Here is a 21908-nt window from a genome sequence, read left to right on the forward strand (position 1 = left end):
TCAAAGTTCATTCTTTGTATGTTTACAACAACAAATTAAGTTTTATTTCACATTACAAACTCGAAGCTACTTTCTTGCCAATCCAACGCGCATAGGCCGACATACACACATACACATTTACATATGTGTGTATGTACGCATGTGTGTTCTTACTTTACAAAGCTATTTATCATATGCGAGATTTTTCCAAATAATTCATTGATGTTTAAAGCGAGAGACAAACAAACAAAAAAATCACAGTTACTCTGTATTACAGTTTGAAGCAATCGAATCTATTTAGAGACAATCGTTTTGGTGGGCAACGCTATGAACTATGAAAAACGTAAATTGAGTATATTTTGTAACCTTGTAAAATAAGTACTATTATTTTTCTTTTCAATTCTTATTTGGCCCTGAGCTAAGAGTTACTAAAAAAATGTGAAAATTTATTTGGAATAATTCTTCCCCCGATGCAGAGAACTTTTATTTTTTTTTATTAATTATGGTATAATAATTAATGTAATAATATTAAAAATAATAATCACAAAATAAAAATTATAATTATTATTATAATAATAATAACAACCATTGGGGTTATATATATGGGTTTAAAAATATGATTACATATGCGAAAGCAAGTAGTCACATACTAGGTTGCTCAATAAGTTTTGCGGTTCGATAAGAAAAACACTATTTTATGGTTTGAAATGCATTTTATTATTCAGTACAGTCTCCCTGAATATCACAACAACACTTGCACCAACGAGATTCCAATTTATGAATTCCATCCCTGAAGTGAGAATCTAGAAGCGCTGCAAAATACGCTTCCACAGCTGTTATGACCCCCTCATTTAAAGAAAAACGCTTTCCTCACATGCTTTTTTTATGTATGAATTCGCTAGAGGCCAAATCTGGTGAATATAGTGGATGCTCCAACAATTCGAACTTTAATTCATTGATTTTAGTCATTGTCAAGATGGGCTTGTGATACGGTTAATTGACTAGATGAAAAATAATTTTTTTCTTTTGAAAACTGGGTCCTTTTGCACGAATTTTTTCCTTCAGCTGATCTAAAATAATACTTAGAATTTATTGTTTCACTAGTTTGCAAGTAATCCACAAACAAAATTTCTTTCGCATCCCAAAAAACTGATGTTAACACTTTCTTGGCCGATTTGTGCATACGAACTCGTTTCGGAGCCGAAGAATTAGGTTTGCACAAATCTTTAGCCTCTTCTTTTGATTTAGGATCATGGTGTTAGACCCAAGTCTCATCAATAGTGATGAATCGACGCACAAAATACATTGCATCTTCTCGAAAACGCTCTAAATGTTGCTGAGAAAATCGCATTCGAATTGCTAGCGAATGCGGCCCACTGTGCACACAGCTTTTTGAAATCCACCCTTCGGCCAAATTATTGCTTATACTGCCCAATGAGATGCCTAGGGCTTCTACTATCTCTTTCTTCTAAATCTCTTTCAGTCACTTGACGACTTTCCAATACGATATCCTGTATTTTTTCTACGATTTCTGGTGCTGTTGCGGTTTTTGGGACGTCCTTGACGTGGATCGTCCGTCAGCAACCCATCTTTCTACTGTACTAATTGATGGCGAAAAGTGAAAAGTCGTTATACAGTTTCAACTTTCGTTTATAAATTTCCTTTGCTGTTAAACCTTCCAAAAATAAAAATTCTGCCGTTACTAGATTTTTTTCCATTGTAGAAAATACTCTGACACGTCGATACTAAATGGCTTGTAAACAAAGAATGAACTGACAGCTTGCAATGTGACTTCACGTACGTTCACATGTGAACCAACATAACAAAAAAAATGTAGGCTAGTAGCGACGCCCTCTCTTATCGAACCGCAAAACTTATTGAACAACCTAATACATTCAAGGAAATTAATAAATATAAAATTCCAAAGTTGACATGGGTGGGTTGAGTTGGTTGGGTGGGTGGTTGAGTTATTTGATAAAACAAAATGATAGAAAATAAAAATTAAGTAGGAATAGCTGATGGATATAAATACGTTTGTGCATAATTTTTTCATTAATTTTCCATAATTTCCCTTCTGACATGTAAGGCAGAAGTTCCTACTAGAAATAATTTTACTCACTATTGGGAATAAAATGCAAGACGAATAGCTTTAGATTTTATGGAAGCTATAAATTGAACAACAAACATCTCCACATTAAAGAAGAATTATCAGCACCAACGCATTATAACGTATGTGTATATGTATGTATGTATGTACCCTATGATCAAAAAGTACCGGGAATGTTTAATGGACTGTTTTCTTCGATTGCCAAGGCGTAGTGCACCATGAGTACCTTCCATCGGGCCAGACAGTCAATAAAGAATATTATTTATCAGTTTTGAAGTGTTTAAGAGATGCTGTACGTCGCAAACGGCCGAAAATGTGTGCAATAGGCCGGGTCGATTTGTGGGGAGGCAAAAAATCGCCCATTGCTCTGTGAAAATCATATTCTAGGGATAAAAATTAGAAACTTTGCCGAAGGAACCATTCCTCTAAAACGAATTCTGATGTTCCCCAATTTGGGTCGAACTTTTTAGTTTCTTTTCTATAACTCACTTAAATTAATTTTTTCATTTACATATGTTCTGACTAAATAAATTTCTTAAGAGAAAAAATAGATAATATTATAAATAAATAAAAATAAAGAAAAAACATAGCCATTTAGCTGATTTTTTAATGTAAAGGCCAAAAATGGTGATATTTTGAAATTGGGGGACATCAGAATTCGTTTTAGAGGTATGGTTCCTTCCGCAAAGTTTCTTATTTTGATTCCTAGAATACGATTTTTGCAGAGCAATGAGCGATTTTTAAATCGACCCGCCCTAGTGTGCAAGCAATTCTTGGATTTTGCATGATGAAAACGCGCTATCGCACCGAGCACAAATTGTGCTGGATTATTTGACCAAACACCAAGTAAATTCCATCGTGCAAGCACCGTATTCACCTGATATGGCCCCGTGCGACTTCTTTTTGTTTTCCAAGTTGAAGTTACCACTTCGTTGAAGGAGATTTCAGTCGATAGAGGAGATCAAAGAGAATGCGACGAAGGAGTTGAAGGCCATCCCTTCGTCGTCCTAGCAGGGGTGCATGGAGGACTGGGTTAAACGTTGGCACATGTGTGTTGCTTCAGACGGGTCATATTTTGAAGGAGACAAAATTAATTCGCCTGAAATTTAACTCTGTTTTGTTTTATTTAAACATTCCCGGTACTTTCTGATCATAGGGTATGTATGTATGTTTGTATAATACTCTGACGAGGAGACGATTTAACAAAATTTTTCTTTCAATGCACCGACGTTTATAGATTTTATTACCGATTTTTTATTACCATCTTGTTGACGGGCCTCAATAAGTTGATGCTCTTTTTCAAGAATTTGGTGAAGACTTCACGAGCGCATAAAGGCTGAATATGTAAGCAACGTTTTCGGTTTAAATTTCAGAGATGGTTGTTTTTGAAAAAAAAACAAAAACTGGGATCGAAATTCCGAAGTCCTCATTTAAAATTTTCCAATTATTACATCCCTTTCAATAACAACCTCTCACTTAATAAATGCGTACAAATATTTCAGTTACGTCATGAATATCATTTTTGTATTTTTCTTCTCCACAATTATTTTATGTTGTATGGTGTAATGAGTGTTAAATCTAGCGATAGGCAGTCCGGTGGAGTTTTATTAACCAATCGTTCCTTAGCAGATCTTAAGACCGTTCCCACGACAGTCGGTTCTATGAAACCGGAACGACCCGGACTTACTATATATCCGGCCAAGGACTGTGACTTCAGCAGCATTCCCCTTATATGTAAGGAGAATGTTTATGCTGCTACAACAACAACAACCGGGCTTCTCTTGTGATTCGTAAAACACAGCTCGCAACAAAAGATAGCACATCAAGGAAAACAGTTATACAAAGGCAACGGAGTTTTTTAGCAACTTTAAACTTCAATTTTATTGAACTAAAACTTATTAAACTAAGTTTTAATAAGCTTTAGAACTGCATATCTGCAAAGTTTTTCTAGAAACTCGAATTAAAAACCGTGGAATTGGGTTGTAAGGTTTGCAGAGTTTTTAAAATTTTCATATAAAATTTTAAAATTGAATTTTTATGGTTTTTCTTATACAATTACCTATACTTTTATACAAAAATAATGAATATTCAAAAAAAAAATTGTCAAAACTGCTCTAAATGTTGATATGCTTGCATTTTGTCGCGAGGTATACTCGTACATTTTCAACGCCACTTCCCAACGGCAGATAGTTCTTCTGAGATGTTTGTTTTATCACAAAAATTCTGTGGGTCTTTTTCGGTTTTTGCGGTGAAACAAGTTCATGAACCCACCTAGATTTTTGCCACAGGCAAAACGTTCTAAAAGTCAATCGGGAAAGTTCTGTAAAGTGCTTGCGAGTGAACTTGAATAGAATTTTCTGGCAATTGCATTGAAATTCACTCGGAAGTGAATTACAGCACCTGTCCGCATTACGTCATACTTTAACTGAAAAATTCGACTTTTTTAGTTTCAGATGATTCTACGACGAATGCCGATTGGCACCGCAGAGCACCTCTCGAAAAACATATCTCCAAAAAAACTCTGTCATGGGCTTATTTGTCAATATTTTATTATTAATATTTTTTAAAAACTTATTAAAAAGATGTACAATAACATGCAACTGATTTTATTAAAGTATCTTAAGCCATATTTCTGTAAAAAATTCAAAAAAAAAAGTGTTTTTTTTTAGCGCTAAGCCCTACCACCCCCTTAAATACTTAGCGCAATAGTTTTAATTTGGCTGCATTTGCAAACAGAGAAAACTAGAATTTTAAATGCTCTTATTTATGTACTTGAACAGCTTTACAAGAGAAAACAAATTAATTACATCGTGCACGTGCAAGAGCTACAAGCGATTGTGCATACAAAATTACTGTATATATTGTATATATGTATATGCATACATACATTTGTATGTATGAACATGTGACGTTATCGGAACTTGACATAAATTTTGTCGTTTCAGATTTTTGAAAGTGGGTGACATTGTTCCTGTTACTCATCGTCAGCAAGCAATGTAATCCCATTCGTATGTAACAAACACAACTCGACAATGAGAATTGGTTGCTCAGCGAGTAAGAACAACAACAACAATGTGCATAAATACAAATGAAAGGTGAATGAGAATCAGTTTTAACTGTAATACACTATAGTTTCGCGCTTTTCGCGCCATACTCCCAAGTTAGAAAGTGGAACAGGAATTTGCCTCATTAAGGTAAGGCAGCGTAAAACGGAGCAGCGCAGAGAGAAATTAATGCTATTGTCAGCGCGGTAGTTCGTTCGGCAGTTTCGCGCTCTACTCTGCTATATGTATGTATGTATAGCGTGGCGTTGCTCCGAATGCGACGCAATGATTTCATTTATGTAGGCACTGCAGCAGCGCATTGCGAAACACTTGCCATGGCCAACAGCAAGAGCAAGTGGAGCAAAAATAGTTCACCATAGCACACATGTGGGACACTAGCACAACAATAACAACAACGGCATTAACAACAACAACAACAATATCAATGACGACAGTCAGCAGCCGCAATAGCAGCACAAACATCAATCGGCAGTCGTAAGTCGGGGGTCCACAAAAGCCAAACAACCAGTCAGTGCGCCAATGAGCCAACCAACCAGCCAGCCAGCCAGTCAGTTAGACTTTTAGTCAGACTATGAACCGACGAAACGTCCAACTAGCCAAAAAGCGTTTGTGTTTGTGTGAGCGTGTTTGAGTAAATATGCGGCTTCACTGTGTCACTAAATTCGTTATTGTCGTTGTTGTAACTTCTATTATTACAACTTCCACTATCATTCGCAACTCTTCGCTTCGGAACATTTTATTGCCGCTCTCCTCATTCCGCGGTTCGAAGCACCCGTAAAAGCCTATTCACAGTGTGTTGTAGTTGTTTGCTTCACTTTTTATAGTTGGGACGTTGCTCAAGCTGCACGGTCGTTTCAACCTAATGAGGGTAAACATTGTAGTTATTGTTGTCGTTTTTTTAATGTTTGGTCGTTTTGCTTCTCAGCTAGTTTTACTATGAGTTTATTCACAGTGTTGTTATTTCTTTTTGTATGACTTTTGGCCGAGAGCGCGAACGAACGAGAGAAAGCAACTGAGCACAACCTCATTTCGAGTTCCCATTGGAAAAGTAGGAGAACCGAGGCAGTGGTTTGGCAAATATTATATTAAACCAGATTTCTCTGAACACATTCTCTTCACTTATTTCATGGTAAATAAATAGTGATTTTTATATTACAAATATTATTTCTACACATTAAAACCATTTATTTTTTTAGAGGCTACAATGCTTGCAGAATTTATAATGAATTTCCACAGTCTCATTTGTGCGGTGGTTCTCTTCAGCGCCGTGCAAACGTTTGCTAGTGACACAACGTGCTTTGTTAACTACATATTCCTTCTCTCTGACGACTCTCGTTATGAGCGCTAACGTGGTGGCGCTGGTTGGTGCTTGAGCTCGAAAGCAGAGCATGTTGTTTTGTTGACCTAATTTTCCTCTCGCTTGTTACAGTCGTGTGCCCACTTTGACTTATTATTATCTTTTTATTTTGCATTTTCCTCATTTTTACTCATTTCGTTACGTTTTCTTTGTAATGTTCTTCTCACGCAATGGCAGCTAGTGTGCGACTGTCTAGCTGACCAAACGATTGTTTGGCGATCTGGCCATCTGGCCAACAGTCCAACAGCGTAGTCGCTGGCCGTTGTGCTCATATTTCGTCAGCATTCAACTGTGGCGAAGTAGTGGAGCGACTAGTCAGTCTTGGTTTGCGGCCGTGATGCTTTGTAGATATGAACTAGAAAACCAGCTGCAGCAGCACCAAAAACAACGACAACACGATACACGGTACAGTACGAATGTGTGTAGGTACATATGTACGTATGTACATAATTACATATGTGCATAGGCATTCATAAGTACATTGAAGCCCACAAATAAGTAGGTGAATACCTTAGCAAAACATATTTTCAAGCGAGACGACCAGCAAGAACTCAAATCGAAATTCAACCAGGAGTTATTCTATTATTGACTTACTTGCAGTTCACACAAACACATAATAGTGTCAAGTATAAATATAATAATAATTTCTTCAACTAAGTATATTTACGTTGACGCACTGCAACAATATATTGGCATAGAGCATATGGCTGCTATCGTTGCATCGTCATCGTTTCCGTGGCGGCGACCGGATTCTTGCGATTTCACCTAATGGTGAGAATAGATTTTCCGCCCCCGCACCCCCAAATGTTGTTAGCTATTGTATGCCACAAAAATGTGCATATATATGTCCCACGTACAAACTTATGTGAGTGTATGTCTATATGTATATGTGTATAATAGGCACACATCAATAAGTCTATGTTGTTCGTGCTCCCAACCTACTTTCCATTTTTATTTCATTAGATTTTGTTCTTCTTTGCAATGCAACTTGACGCCAATCACCTTACGAAATACTGATGTCAGGCCAGCAGAAGCTTGTAATTTTGCATTGCTCGGTAGTTACTGGTATCTTCAGCAATTCTTTTCATAACTTTATTGCACAATCCACAAAATAATCCATGCACTCATCTACTTGTAATTATATACATAGATATGTATGTGGTAGTGTATATGCGTTTGTTTCTTCACGACCGTTCTTCACAGATGCGCTTGATGCGTGCGACACACAACCGAATCAACGATGGGACGAATGCGTTCGATGAGTGACTACATGTGACGAGGATTTTGGTGAGCGTTGGCACGCGCGTTCCGCGTCTTTAATTCTAATGTTTTGCTTTTCGGCACAACACAACAACATAGACTGAATCCAAAATATCGCACAATGCAATCACAGGCGGTAGTGTGTCAGGGAATACCACTTTGGTAGAAGCTGAAACAAACGACGGCAGCGTAAACGTCAGTGTCAGCCGCGCTATAGCTAAAGCCGCTGGCAGTATGCCGCTGTCGAAGCAAAAGAGCCCCCCCATACATACATATGCGTGCTCAGCTCGAATTTCACCACTGCTCACCACGGCACTTGCTCAGTCGAATCGTTCGAATGGTGCTATAGCGATAGAGAGCGATGGCGACGATGTGCTAATCGTAAACTCATTGGAAGCGGCGACGCGCAAATGTTTGACGCGAGACGACGCACGATTGAAAATTAGGTCAACAGGTTTGGAGTGGGCCTTTTCGTGTGTTGGTTGATTGTACCACAATGCGCCGCCACACCGCAGCATTACAGAATGCAGTGCAAAGCTCGGCACTTGATATTCGTTCTGTGATTGTATATCGCTCATCGCGAACAACGAGCAACGAGCGCACCTTCATACTCGACTTCTGCTCCCATTGCTTCATCGCTCACCGCTCACCGTTGGCCGCTTCCGTTTCTTCCCTTCCTTCCTATTCGTTCCGCACTCATTAGCTTGCGCGGGCAGCAACAGTAAGTCGGCCACACCACCGACGCAATGCGTTTCTTGCACCACTACCACTGCCACAGCTAGTTCAGTTGACTAGCAGACTGGTTGTTGTTATTATTTTAATGTTCACTTACGTTGACTACTGCATGCAGTCGGCTAGAGCAGCGGAGCACCTTTAATTACACTTTCAATGTTGGTGGTGTTTTTAATTATTTTTTTCTTGTCAGAACAGCAGCACAACGGCAAATTCTGAAAATTTTTAAATCCAAGTATATGTCTTTTGGCAGCTTGTTGGCGCGTATTGGTAGAAGTTTGCCGTAACAGGTTAGTGAGAATGATGGAGCTAATCTGGTCGGAGCGGCTGCCACTGCCATCATTGCAATAGCCTCAGTCGCCGCAGTCGCTGCTCCAGCACAGCTCCCTACAATGCAAAACATTTTAACTTGTCGCATTCGATACTCTTGCTTGGCAGCGCTGCCTTAAAACCAGTATAGTCATGAGCCTATGAGTAGCTACGATCAGCCGTACAAACTGCCAAATGTACTATAGTTGGTACTTAGAAGGCGTTAGTATGCTAGTTATTTGTTGGCTGTAGTGTGTGTGTGTGTGTCCCAAATGTGCAGACAAGCGTTTGTGGTGCTGGATGGAATGGCATGTGCAATGTTGGATTGCAAACCATAAAATGTGCTTGTACAATTGTTTGTACTTCTGTATTTACATACATACATACATATTCGTTAGTGGGTTCAAAATCTCGCTGGTAGGTTAATGACTACAGGTTCTATAATCAACTTCAAAAATTAATCTTGTTCCTGTGCTCGATACCCTCTTTGAATATTAGGAACAAAAAGTTTTTCTTGCAGGAGTTAACTTTCGGCGGTCACAGCAAACTTCTGTGTGTTTTTATGTCACAAAAAGTCTCTTAAAAACTCATCACCCGCTCGGAGGCTGCATAAAACTGTAGGACTCTCCATATGGGTTAAACTTGGAATCTGTGGAGTCTTGACCAAAATACCTTTCGCACACATTTTCGTCACATTCGCCTTTACAATCCGCTAGCAATATTCTACGTAAATATTATATACATGCACCTCCACATGCACATATTTGAACTCATTTGTATGAAGTAAGTCTATACAAATGTACTATGCGTAACAAATTCATGGCATACGTAACCCCTGGGGGCAACTTTTACGCATACGAAACTTATGTACACTAAGGAAAAATACGCACAGATTACCGCGTGAATTTCAATGCAGTTGCCTTAAAATTTCAATGAAATTCACTTGCGAATGTATTACAGAACCTAGCCGATGATCTGAGTTAGCAAATCGAAAGGAGATGCTCAGCCAAATACTAAATTATCCTAATCCATTTACAACACAAATTTAAATACTATCGACAAAATTAATATAGGTAAATGGTCCCAGTGGAATCACTACATAATTCACATCTACTACAAGGGAGGCAACCAAGCCTGTGTCCACTTTTTGTAATACTCCAGTCAGTTTACTGCACTAAGTAGCCTTTTGCCCTGGACTAGATTGGTAAGGGCATTAGCATTTTAACGGTAATTAAGCCTTCCGATTCTAACATTTCCAAAATCTATAAATTTCTGAAGTATTCCGATCTTCTACGACGTAAATAAACCAGCAATTCTTCACCATCCAGCTAAAAGCCCCCGTTGCTAGCGCTGCGTTTCTTTTTGTGTATTTGACAATTTTATTGATATTTAAGCTTTAAAAAAAAAAAAAAAAAAAATATCAGTTTAAACTAACAGCTTTAAGAGTTAATTTATTATAGAAAAAACTTAATTCAGAAAAACTTCAAACTCCATTAAAAATTAAAGACGTGGAAATTGTTATGATAAATCGTTACCTTATAGCCTAGACAGATGGCGGCGTTGATCGGGATTGCCGGCGCAGTTGATTCTGATTAAAATTATAGCGTGACAGACGGTTGTTAGGCGGATTAGTGAACAGGTGATTTGCTTATTGAAGAGTTTTGCCAATTAAAAATGGGCCGCAGGCAATAAATACAGGTATTAGCTGCCCTGATACTAAGAAATTATTATTTATTTAAGAAAATCTTAAATTGCAATTTCTCCAACAGCTCCGAAATTCAAAACAATTAATATACAATAATTTCGAACGGGTTGGTGAAAACTAGCATTGCTTACAGTCTTTCTTGTGCTTCTCTTTAAGAGTTTCATTATATTTTATTCACAATAGATATTAACTGCCGTGTAGCCATCGAAAATTCTCCTAATGCGCTTAAATTATAAGAATTAAGTCTAATTGTTAACCCGCATTAGTTGCACTGAATTCCGGAGATAATTCCAAATTAAGTCGTTAATCCCGATTAACGCGTCCATCTGTCTAAGCTATAAATATTGAAAACCCCTAAATAACATTTTTGTTGCTTTAAAGCAGAAGGAAAAAATATAAATGCAAATTCAACCAGCAGAGAGTTAAGTATATGTAATTAAGGCCCTAAAATTTTTAGTTTCTAAAGTAGTGCAATAATAAAAATTTTAGTAAAGATGTTTTTAGAGGTTATACAAGAAGATCCGCAAACGACATTTGTTAAAAATATGAATTAGAACCTTTCCTTTCATTAAAGATAAAAATCTATTTTGTATTGACTCTTGTGAAACAATTTCTTATATTTACTTATTAAAAAAAATGGAAACAAATTAAGCGCATAGCCAAAGTATTTTGTTTTGCTAAGCCTCAAGCGTTGCTTATTGATTAACTTAGAATAGAACAGGAGAATAATTTTATCTTTGCCTTTCATTATTGATTTAATCCGTAGTGCTGTTGACTGTTCGGTGCTCCCTGAAAGAGCTTCTCGTAGTCCGGAGTTTTTCTATGTTGGTCTCTCAAAATCTTTTTATGTTCAAAATGCTCCTATTACCAGACCCCTAATTCCATTTAAAAAAGTCTCTTAATTTGTTGAATTAGAGTTTTCGTTTTAAAAAGATCGCCTATTGAAATTTTTGAATATTTATTATAAATGGTTGAATTGTACTTTCTTTCTTCATGCCTATTAACCTTAAAATTCTAGATGAGATTACCAAGAGCGCAGTTTATCTGTCATTTCGGCAAGAAAACGACATATTAACCCTTTGGGGACGGAACCGCTCCACGGACGAGCGTCGCTGAGGACGAGAGGTATTGGCGTGCGCAGTGAAGAAAATAAATACGTTGAACATTATAAAAACTAAGGCTTTATTTAACACAAGAAAAAAATTTCATAAAATCAAAAAATAATTATAAAAAAACTGCTATCACTGCTAATGTTGAAATGCCTGAGTGGATTTCTTAACGCACGGATTTCACTTCCACTTGACGAAGTAATGCCGTCATCTTTCGTCTTATCAGATTCAAAGTAATACTCTTCAGGACGTATCATCTCTAGATCGTTTAGCCTTCATGCGTAGGATAAAATGTGTGGGCAAAAAGTAAGGTGAATTTATTTGTCAAACTTCGCGGGATTAAAATTTCGCTCGAGTTATTTTTTTCATGAGTTGGCAGCACTGTTAATAACATCTGGACCAACTTTCATGTGAATGTCATTATCAGTAATATATTTACGCTTGTGTTTACCAAGCGACCAAGAGTGCATTTTTCGATTTTTACAATGTCTGATTTGATTGAGCAGAGAAGTGCCATCAAATTTTGTTTCCGGAATGAAATTTCGGCTGCGGAAACGTTTAGCATGTTGCAGAAGGCATTTGGTGATTCGACCATGTCGCAGAAAAATTTTTATAAGTGGTACAAAGACTTCAAAGAGGGTCGAGAACGTGTTGATAACTTGGAGCGCTCCGGACGGCCATCGACGTCAACAGATGACCAACACATCAATAAAGTGAAGGAGTTAGTGCTCAAAAATCGTCGGTTGACTGTTAAAGACCTTACTGATATGATCGGAATATCAGAAAGATCTGTGAAAACCATTTTTAAAGACCATTTGGGCCTACGAAAAGTCAAATTTCGTTTGGTACCGAAAACTCTCAATTTCTTGGAAAAAAGTCGTCGCGTTGATGTGTGTGAAACAATGCTTTCAAACTATCAGGACAAGCTCAAATGCATCATTACGGGAAATGAGACTTGGATTTATGCTTACGACCCTGAAACAACCGACCAATCAAAGTCCGAAAAGAGCACTTCAAAGTCGTTCAAAAATAAAGGTCATGATGACAGTTTTTTTTCGATTTTCGTGCTGTGATGCACTATGAATTCCTTCCACCTGGCCAAAATGCTAATAAGGAATATTATTTGAGCGTTATGCGACGTTTACGTGAAGCAATTCGTCTAAAAAGACCAGAATTATGGGCCAACAACTCTTGGTTTTTGCATCACGATAATGCACCGTCTCACACTGCACTCGTTCTTCGTGACCATTTCGCAAAAATTCCACGCATATCGTTGCGCAACCACCGTATTCGCCTGATTTGGCTCCGTGTGACTTCTGGCTATTCCCAAAACTCAAGAGACCACTCCGGAGAACGCGTTTCGAGTCGATTGAGGAGATAAAAGCTGAATCGAAGAAGGTGCTGATGGCTATACCGGAAATGGACTATTTGGCATATTTCGGGGATTGGAAAAATCGTTGGCATAGGTGTATTTCATCGAGAGCGGATTATTTTGAAGGGGATGAAATTGATTTACAAGAATAAATAAAGATTTTTCATTTTACAACCAAATTCCCCTTACTTTTTGCCCACAGTAGTATATAAAAAGCCTGCTGATTCCTCTAGCAGTAACACCGAGAGACTGAATCGAAGAACTGAAATTCGATCTGAATCTACCGTCGCCTCACATCGTAAGTTTACATTATATGGATGATAAGACTTCATCGCTAATGGCTCCTAATGTCTTTGAATGAAAACGTGACTCTTTTACTATACCAATGTGTATCTTATCGCTCTCAACGACAGACTTCGCGAGCCTTGCAGCAACGAACTAATTTGGGCGACTATATGCCGACACCCATCCGGAACGGTAAAACTGCTTGGGTGGCTATATGCCGACACTCGTCCCCAAAGGTTTAAGACCCTTAAAAACGATCTACAATAATATCATTGCGAGAATGAAAATACGATAGATAGGCGGTGGAAAAATCTAGACTCTAGTAGATAGATTTCAGCCAGCCAAGTCATATAAGAATCTGGCCTAATAAATAAATAAATATAATGTACAACATTTCCTTTAGATTTGCCAACCGAAACTTGTTGCAAGAATCACTCTAATCCGATGCCGGTATACCTTTTTCTTTGAAAAAAGTTGCCATATTTGCAAATTCTATTTCGTCTTGAAAATATATTCCAGCTACGGTAATAACTCTTATGCTCCTCAATTTTAATAAAACATATTTTGTAAACTGCAACTTGTAATAAATAAATCAGCTAGCAAGGTTTCAGCAAAGCGAGCCACCTAACATACCACCAGAAATTCTTTAGTCGAATGACTGTCTCAAAATATTTGCTTGATCAAGTACTGTGATTTTTTAGCGTTAGAATTGCTAAATCAATAAATGATTTGAAAACTTCTCAGAAAATCAGTCTTATTTTTAAAGAGAAAATCGGCCACCGTACCCGAATGTGGTCGAGGTGTAACTACCATTGGGGAGTGCATAGGTTCGCATCTCAGTGCATGAAATAGCAAAAATATAGAAAAAGTTTTTTCTAATAGCGGTCGCCTCTCGGCAGACTATGGCAAAGCTCTGACTGTATTTCTGCCATGAAAAAACCTCTCATAAAAAAACCTTTGCCGTTCGGAGTCGGCTCAAAACTATCGGCCCATGTGTCCATCAAGGCGCACGCCTCAAATAGGTGGACGAGCGCGGCCAAACACCTAACAAAACACTTCACGCCAAATATTTATTTTATTTATAAAATATATTTTTATCCTCCTGCCAAACAATTAGCAAAAATTAATAAATTTAATTAAATAGATTTTGTATACCACTGTTTCAGAAAACTTAAGCACATAACACGTTGTTGCTCTACATAGCATACATAGACATAGCATCGATATGTTTTTAATTATTGAATTTGTGAAGTAAAACCCATATTTTTCGAAATTTTCCCAAATATTGCTTCGCCACCACCGCAATGCTCTCCGTTAATGTTGGTGTTTGTTTGATTGTTTGGCGCAGCTAATTCCACTTGGTCTTGGTCTTTTCGCGTATCTTTTTTGTTTTTTTTCTGTTTTTTTGTGGTCTCAATCTCATGCAACATGACATAAAAACACCGAAAACTATTCGTATCGAAAGCACACGTTCTGTTATTATTACCATCTGATTACGATGTGTCTACGAGTGTGTAACGAAACATACACAGATGAAGTTAAGTTTGTGTAGGTAAGTGCCGTATAGGAAAATCCACTGGTGACGAACTGTTATCCCTGTAGTGAACTCGGTGTTATTTATTTTGTACATAGCGTAAAAGGTGAGTTCAAGTGGGGAAGCGTCAGTTGTTCCTTCACGCATTTCTTGATTTTGTACTACTTTCAGAAAACCCAAACATTCAGCAGGTTATATTTTAAATAGGTTAAAGGAAAGTAGTACCTGGCAAAAAATCTAAATTTACCACAACATCAAAAATTTCAAATTTAAGCAATAAAAAACGGAAAAGCAAGAGATTCTCGCATTGCATAGTTATATATATAGGTAAAAACACACTCAGCTGGTCGTCAATAAATGCCCACAGCTGAGATCATCTGATTCTAAACCGTGTTTTTATGTACATACGTTACATGGTGTATCAAAAAGTCTAAAAAAGTATGTATAAATTTGTACACGGTATCAAAAAGTCTAAAAATGTATGTATAAATTTAGATGTTTTTCAATAAAAAAACATTATTATAACTAAGAAATGTATTAAAAATATTTATTATTGTGAATTTTCCAATTCAAAGAAATTATTTTCAAAATTTTTTTTTTTGTCAATATTCTAATATTTTTAATGTTGCCAATGTTAATGAGTTTTTAATTCTAATTTGCCATAGCAACCCCGTCAATATGCTCAAGCACTCACACTACAACACTCCTAGGTGCCTGTCAAACTCACACCTCACACGCCTGTCAAAAAAATAGAAAGAATAACACTGTTTTTACTTGTCTTTCTGTACAATGGATGTCTGTATATCTATGGAGAACAAATCAAAATGCATGGAAAAATAAATACAGAATAAAAACATATATTCTACTGTTGTGGTCAAATTGACACAGAGGACTGATACGTGTTAAACGTAACTACATAGAGGTATTGCGAGAAACGTAATCAACGTTTGTTGCTTAGTAAAATTTGGTATCTTTTCAAATATTATATATGTATATACATATATATATATAATTGGCGCGTACACCCTTTTTGAGTGTTTGGCCGAGCTCCTCCTCCTATTTGTAGTGTGCGTCTTGATGTTGTTCCACAAATGGAGGGACCTACAGTTTCAAGCCGACTCCGAATGTCAGATATTTTTATGAAGAGCTTTTTCATGGTAGAAGTACACTCGGAGGTTTGCCATTGCCTGCTGAGGGGCGACCGCTATTAGAAGAAAACTTTTTCTTAAAGTATTATTTTGAGGAAAAAGAAATCCATTGTCTTTGCCTGTTGTTTTGCGCAAATAGTTTAAAATTGTTTTATGGCCGATCTTTAGCTACGACTACTAGTATGGCGGTCAACTTCGATTATTTCTGTGATATTATCGACATTTTCTTTAACATCAAAAATGTCTGAACGGAATCGACAAAGCAAAATTGCACGCAATTAGCCGAAATTACCTGCTGCATAATCGGCACTATAAACAGCATTCACAATTTCAGCGACCTGGCTTGCATTTTCGCCTTTATCAAAGAAAAAATGTGAAAGGTACGAAATTTTCTCTTTGTTGACTTCCATTGATGGCACCTTGTAACTCTCAACTCAATGGAATAAAAATAACAAACAGCAAAATAATTGTTTAGTGTACAATGTCACCTTGACAACGAGCATAAACTTAAAATTGCTAGATCGATACTTTACGAGATATCGATCACTACAGCCATCTATCGAGAAAATTTCTTTTTAGTCACATACTAACGCTGGAATTTAAGTGATTGAATAGTTAGTTATTCCCGTACAATAGCAATCATTCAGAAATGAAGGAAGTTACTTATTTTTATATCATCTATAATTATTTGTTTCTACGTTTCTACTCAGCAAGAAAGCTTAATTTATGATCCTATTCAAGTTCTTGGTTATTGGTTAGGATATTTGATAGGTTAAGATCTTTTAAATTGGTTTAATTAATTAAAAATGCGGGTGAGATAGTAATTTTTGCTAAGAGCAGCATTAGAGTAGGCGAAATTCCACATACAAATGCTTTCGAAATATCAACAGAAAAACAGCAAAATGACAAAGTGTTTGCAAAGATAACTCCCTTGCCTTAAATAGGATTTGGGATACTTTGAGTAACAAAAACTTAAATTATGTAAGAATTGATTAATATTTGTTATTACACCGCTTTCATTCTATACCTAATTCTCTCTTCCACGTTTCCAAAAAATTCGTGTAAAAAGAGAATTAGGTAAAAACAATATTAAAAATTATTTTTAGAGTTCACTTAAGGGGGTGGTAGGTTTTGGGGGAAAAAAAAAACACTTTTTTTTGAATTTTTTACAGAAATATGGCTTAAGATACTTTAATAAAATCAGTTGCATGTTATTGTACATCTTTTCAATAAGTTTTTAAAAAATATTAAAAATAAAATATTGACAAATAAGCCCATGGCAGAGTTTTTTTGGAGATATGTTTTCGAGAGGTGCTCTGCGGTGCCAATCGGCATTCGTCGTAGAATCATCTGAAACCAAAAAAGTCGAATTTTTCAGTTAAAGTATGACGTAATGCTCCCCCCCACATGAATAAAATTTTTTTTTTCATTTTTGTAGTTTTGGTGGCAAAAAAACGTAAACGAGCATTTTTGGCGAAAAATTTCGCCATATTTGTAAGTGAAAAACAACCTTAAAAAAAAAAAAATAAAAAAAAATAAAAAAAACAGTGTGGGGGGGAGGTATTTTTGATTTAGAAAACGTGTGCCAAATTTGAAAAGAATCGGATGAATAGTTTCGGAGTTGTGATTGGCACCGACTTTTAAGAAGTCGTTTCGGGAAAAACGCGTTTGAAAAAATGACTCTGAAAAATTATCTATGCTCCGCATTCGAGGTAGAGTGCCTACAAAGGCTATAACTTTGAGAGTTCTGCTCCGATCCACTTAAAATTTTGACACAACATTCTTGAAATGATTTACTATAAGATGAGTGAAGAAAAAAATTTCGATTTTGTGACCCTACCCCCCCCTTAAGAATTTATTTCGTGTTTATAATTCATTAAATATATTACGAGCAAGGCGAATCTATTAAGGGGATACTCTGGTCTAGAAATTTGAAAATATCGATTTTTTTCATATTTTCAAAGTTTAGACCTTCAAACATATGCCCTTCAACGGATTTTTCAAAATTCGAATTATTTTCGGAGATACAGCGGATTTTGTGCCATGGCGTCTAAGCCAGCCGAGTGGAGCGAATCGCACAATGAACGGCAGATATTACCGGACGACTTGAGAACTGGTTCTTTCCAAAAATCTTTTGTATCCCACACAACCTTTATTTATTCTAAGCATATACATACATATATAATATATACTTTATACTACTATTATATAATATATACCTGGAAATATATCGCCGATTAATCCAGAGTAAGTAGTAAATATTATGATCTAAGTTATTCTATTGGAAGTGTTGCTCAAACTTCAAACGCGATTTTCTCAAAACTGCTTTTTTGAGATGGTCGTCATGATATCTCAAGTTCTACTTGAACGATCGCTTTGAAGTTTGATAAGAATTTTTTATTATACATCTGTCTATCGCGCCTGCCTCGGATTTTGAAAAATTTAAGTTTGAAGTATTTTTAAAAAATTTGAAAAGGTAAAACACAGAGATTAAAAAAGTTTTTTTTTCAAGTTGACGCCATTTTGTGAATTTGTTTTTTTCTGTTTACTTGAACGATCGTTTTGAAGTTTGATAAGAATTTTTTATTATACATCTGTCTATTGCGCCTTCCACGGATTTTGAAAAATTTAAGTTTGAAGTATTTTTAAAAAATTTGAAAAGGTAAAAAACAGAGATTAAAAAAAAAATTTTTTTTCAAGTTGACGCCATTTTGTGAATTTTGATGTCCGATACCGACATCCTAACTAATGAAGATTTTTTTCACTTTGTTTGTTTTAGATCACTACAAGGATTGGAATCATGTCAACCATGGAGCACCCTTTTCTAATGTAACCCCCACTACGCCGGCCTGTAATTCGACAATTTTTTTTTATTAATTTTTTTTTATACCTTTCCAATATTAATAAAAACCATAAAAATGGATAGTAAAAATGTTTTTCATTTTTTTATCTAAGTTCTAAAAATACCTAAAATTAAGGCGTCTAGACCAGAATACCCCCTTAAAGGTGGTATCGGTAAATCAGCTGATTTTTTTTTCTTTCGCCGGGTTCATGTGGATTTCAGCCCAGAATGAAACAAGGCGAATCCATTCTTTGTTTCCTACTTTGACAATGCTTTGACAATCAAACATACAAAATGCTGTTGTTGGTCACCTTTAATGAATGCGCTTTGGTTATAAGAAATAAATTATTAAATGGCGAGAGCAAAATTTATCGAGTCTCAGAGATTTTTCCTAAGACTAATTTAAACGCTTCGTCCAGGCGTAGAAAAATTTCACTCTATTTGCTCTATGAGATTTAAGAAAAATTCACTCAATAGAATATGGAAAATCGTGTTAAAACAAAACAATTCGTGTAAAAAAAAATGTTTTTCTTTTCAGTTCGGGTAAAAAGATTATTAGGCGTATTTGTTTTTTATTTAAGTATTGAATTCTTACAATCTTTTATTTCATTCATTAAAATCTACAATTACCAGCTGAAAATTGTAAACAAAAAATAGCCCAAGTGTACAAATATATATTATAAGGATTCCAATTTTCCGCTACCGAAAAAAATCTGCTTAGATAAGCATAAAACTAAAAATTGTTGAAAAATACTGACTATACATTTATTTAGTCAACTTTTATTTCGTTTTAATAGTTAAGAACATAGTCACTACCAGACTGGTTCGCTTGTGCTATCTTTGTGCCAACATTTTCCTACAGGTCCTATATATTCATACATACATGGGCTGAGCGAACGCGCGTTGCGCAAACACAATACAGTTGCAAGTGTATAGGTGGATATATATGTATGTATGAATTACCATTTGTAGATTTAAGAATTTTGAAACGACCTATGACAATAAATGGGCGCCTACACATTAAACACTCGCACGATTAAAATATGCTATCTCACTCCCCTTTCTATAAATAAAACTGCTTATTTTAAAAACGATACTAAATTTTCTTTACTTTGAACTGGGTTAAATTAAAAATAAATTGGAAAAAAAACTAAGGAATTTTCAGATTAATGCATTTTTAATGAAGTTCGACTAAGAGTTTCAACAGAAAATTCCAGACTAAGTCCAACGCGAAAAATTGTAGAGTACTAAAACGATTACTCGTTTGGATATTTCAGAACTTCATTTGCATAAATTCGATTTACTGCAAACTGCAATATTAAAACTTTTAATATAAATAAAACTGCCAAATACCTGGCGTTTGTTAGAAAACGATCTAAAAAGTTGTGTTTCATAATTCTGGGACCCAAATCCCGAACGTCATTTGCACCATACACTCCCCCTTGCCACATTAGATCTAAGTAGGTCAGGCTGCTATTCTAATTGAACAAGTAAATCCCGCATTTCAAGCGCACAAAGCCAACCAGCGAGCAGCACAAAATGGTTAGACAAGTTTTTGGAGAAGTGCAAGAGCTGTAAACCTTTGTATTGCAAAGTACATAAATACAACAAAAAGTATTGTCAATTAATTGTATGCTGAGTATACACCTTAATTACACGTGTATGTGCACACACACACACACACATACATACAAATGTATGTACATATGCACAATGTACAGATACGCATCTCTTCAGACTTACTCAATTGGTTGCGATACCTTCAATTCTATTCCATAAAATGTTCATAGGTAAACATGAATGCTAAACACACACACACACATGCATACACGAACGTACATATGTATATATGTAGTAAGTTCGTATGCTATTGGGATAGTCCAAAGTGATTCGATGTTTAGTTTCGTTATTTCATGAAAAACTTCTTCTGTTTTGTTTTTGCTTATTTTGTGTTTGTTTCGCAATTCCAAGTAGATTTTGTAATATGGCAAGGTGCACTCTGGCACCGCCGCACACTCTGCGTAGTGCACTATGATAAGCGCTTTCCGCTCCCCGCCCACACCCAGCACACACTGCAGCAACGCTGTGCTCCATTGCACCGAACTGCACTAGCAGTGCATTAAATGAGTTTCGGTTAAATTGGTCGGTCGGCAGATTGGTCTTTGCTTCTCTTGCTATACTCTATGATTGTTCTACTGGTTGCTAGTTTTTATTTTATTTTTTTCTCTATTTTTTTTTTTTTTGTGACAGTAGGTCGTAGCAATTACCGATCAAAACGTATAGTGCAGCAGCAGCAGCAGCAGCTCCTGCCAGTGAAGGCGATGTGACGACGGAATCAATTGCTTATTCGACAGAACCCGTAACGCGCGCTTCCCACGTACCCCGCAACGAGTTCCGTCGCAGTCCGTTTGCCGAAATGAATGAACAATGCAAATGCAAGTATACAAATCGGAAGCAATAATAACAAAAACAAAGCACGCAAAAGTAAATGCAATTGGTAACTAAGTAACAACAACAGCAACAGCAACTATACGTAAATAAAACAACAAATAAGAAACTATAGGAATCTTTTGCTAACGAAGAAGAACTACGAACGATATGAACACAAAAAATTAATACAAAAACGAAACGAATAACCGGACAGACAAACAAGTGACCGAGCGAGCGAGCGAGCGAACGTGCAAAAACGTCCGCATCCGAAAACACACTGGTAGCGGCAAGCGGCTCCATAGCTGGTGTAGTGACAAGCGTTGCTGGGTTGCTGGGTTGCTTGCTGCAGCGACGACGCCAAACCATGCTGCCCACTTCACCATGCCGCACACCATCCATCGGCCCACCAGCAACGCCGACCGACCGCCCTGCTACCTTACGAGCATCTCACAAAGTCGGGAAATCGTAATGGTGCACCGCTTGCGTGCCACTGCACACCGTACGCCGTACACCGCACACCGCACAGCTTACTTTACGCTCGTTACCTTTCCGTTCAGTTGCGCGCGCGCTTCATTTCGAGCGATGAACTAAACTGCGAACACTACGACTCCTCAAGGCCTACATGGATTTAGGCCATAAAAATGCCGAAGTGATTCAAGCCAATTCCAAGATAC

The 21908-nt window shown here is 36.7% G+C and overlaps 1 protein-coding gene across 5 annotated transcripts in view; it reads right to left on the reverse strand.

Annotated features, from left to right (window-relative positions):
- The window catches only part of LOC129245307 (ikaros family zinc finger protein), a 57487-nt gene that overhangs the window by 30162 nt on the left and 5417 nt on the right, over positions 1–21908 (reverse strand). For 2 of the 5 annotated variants that reach the window (XM_054883392.1, XM_054883391.1), the window contains exon 1: positions 7511–7869. The exons of 2 other annotated variants lie outside the window; for them this stretch is intronic. The gene's annotated coding sequence lies outside the window, so the exon portion shown is untranslated. Of the gene's footprint in view, positions 1–7510; positions 7871–21908 lie in introns of those variants that run through there. One more of the 5 variants, XM_054883388.1, reaches the window with a different exon arrangement.

The sequence above is a fragment of the Anastrepha obliqua genome, chromosome 4, assembly GCF_027943255.1.
Source record: "Anastrepha obliqua isolate idAnaObli1 chromosome 4, idAnaObli1_1.0, whole genome shotgun sequence".
Taxonomy (NCBI): Eukaryota; Metazoa; Arthropoda; class Insecta; order Diptera; family Tephritidae; genus Anastrepha; species Anastrepha obliqua.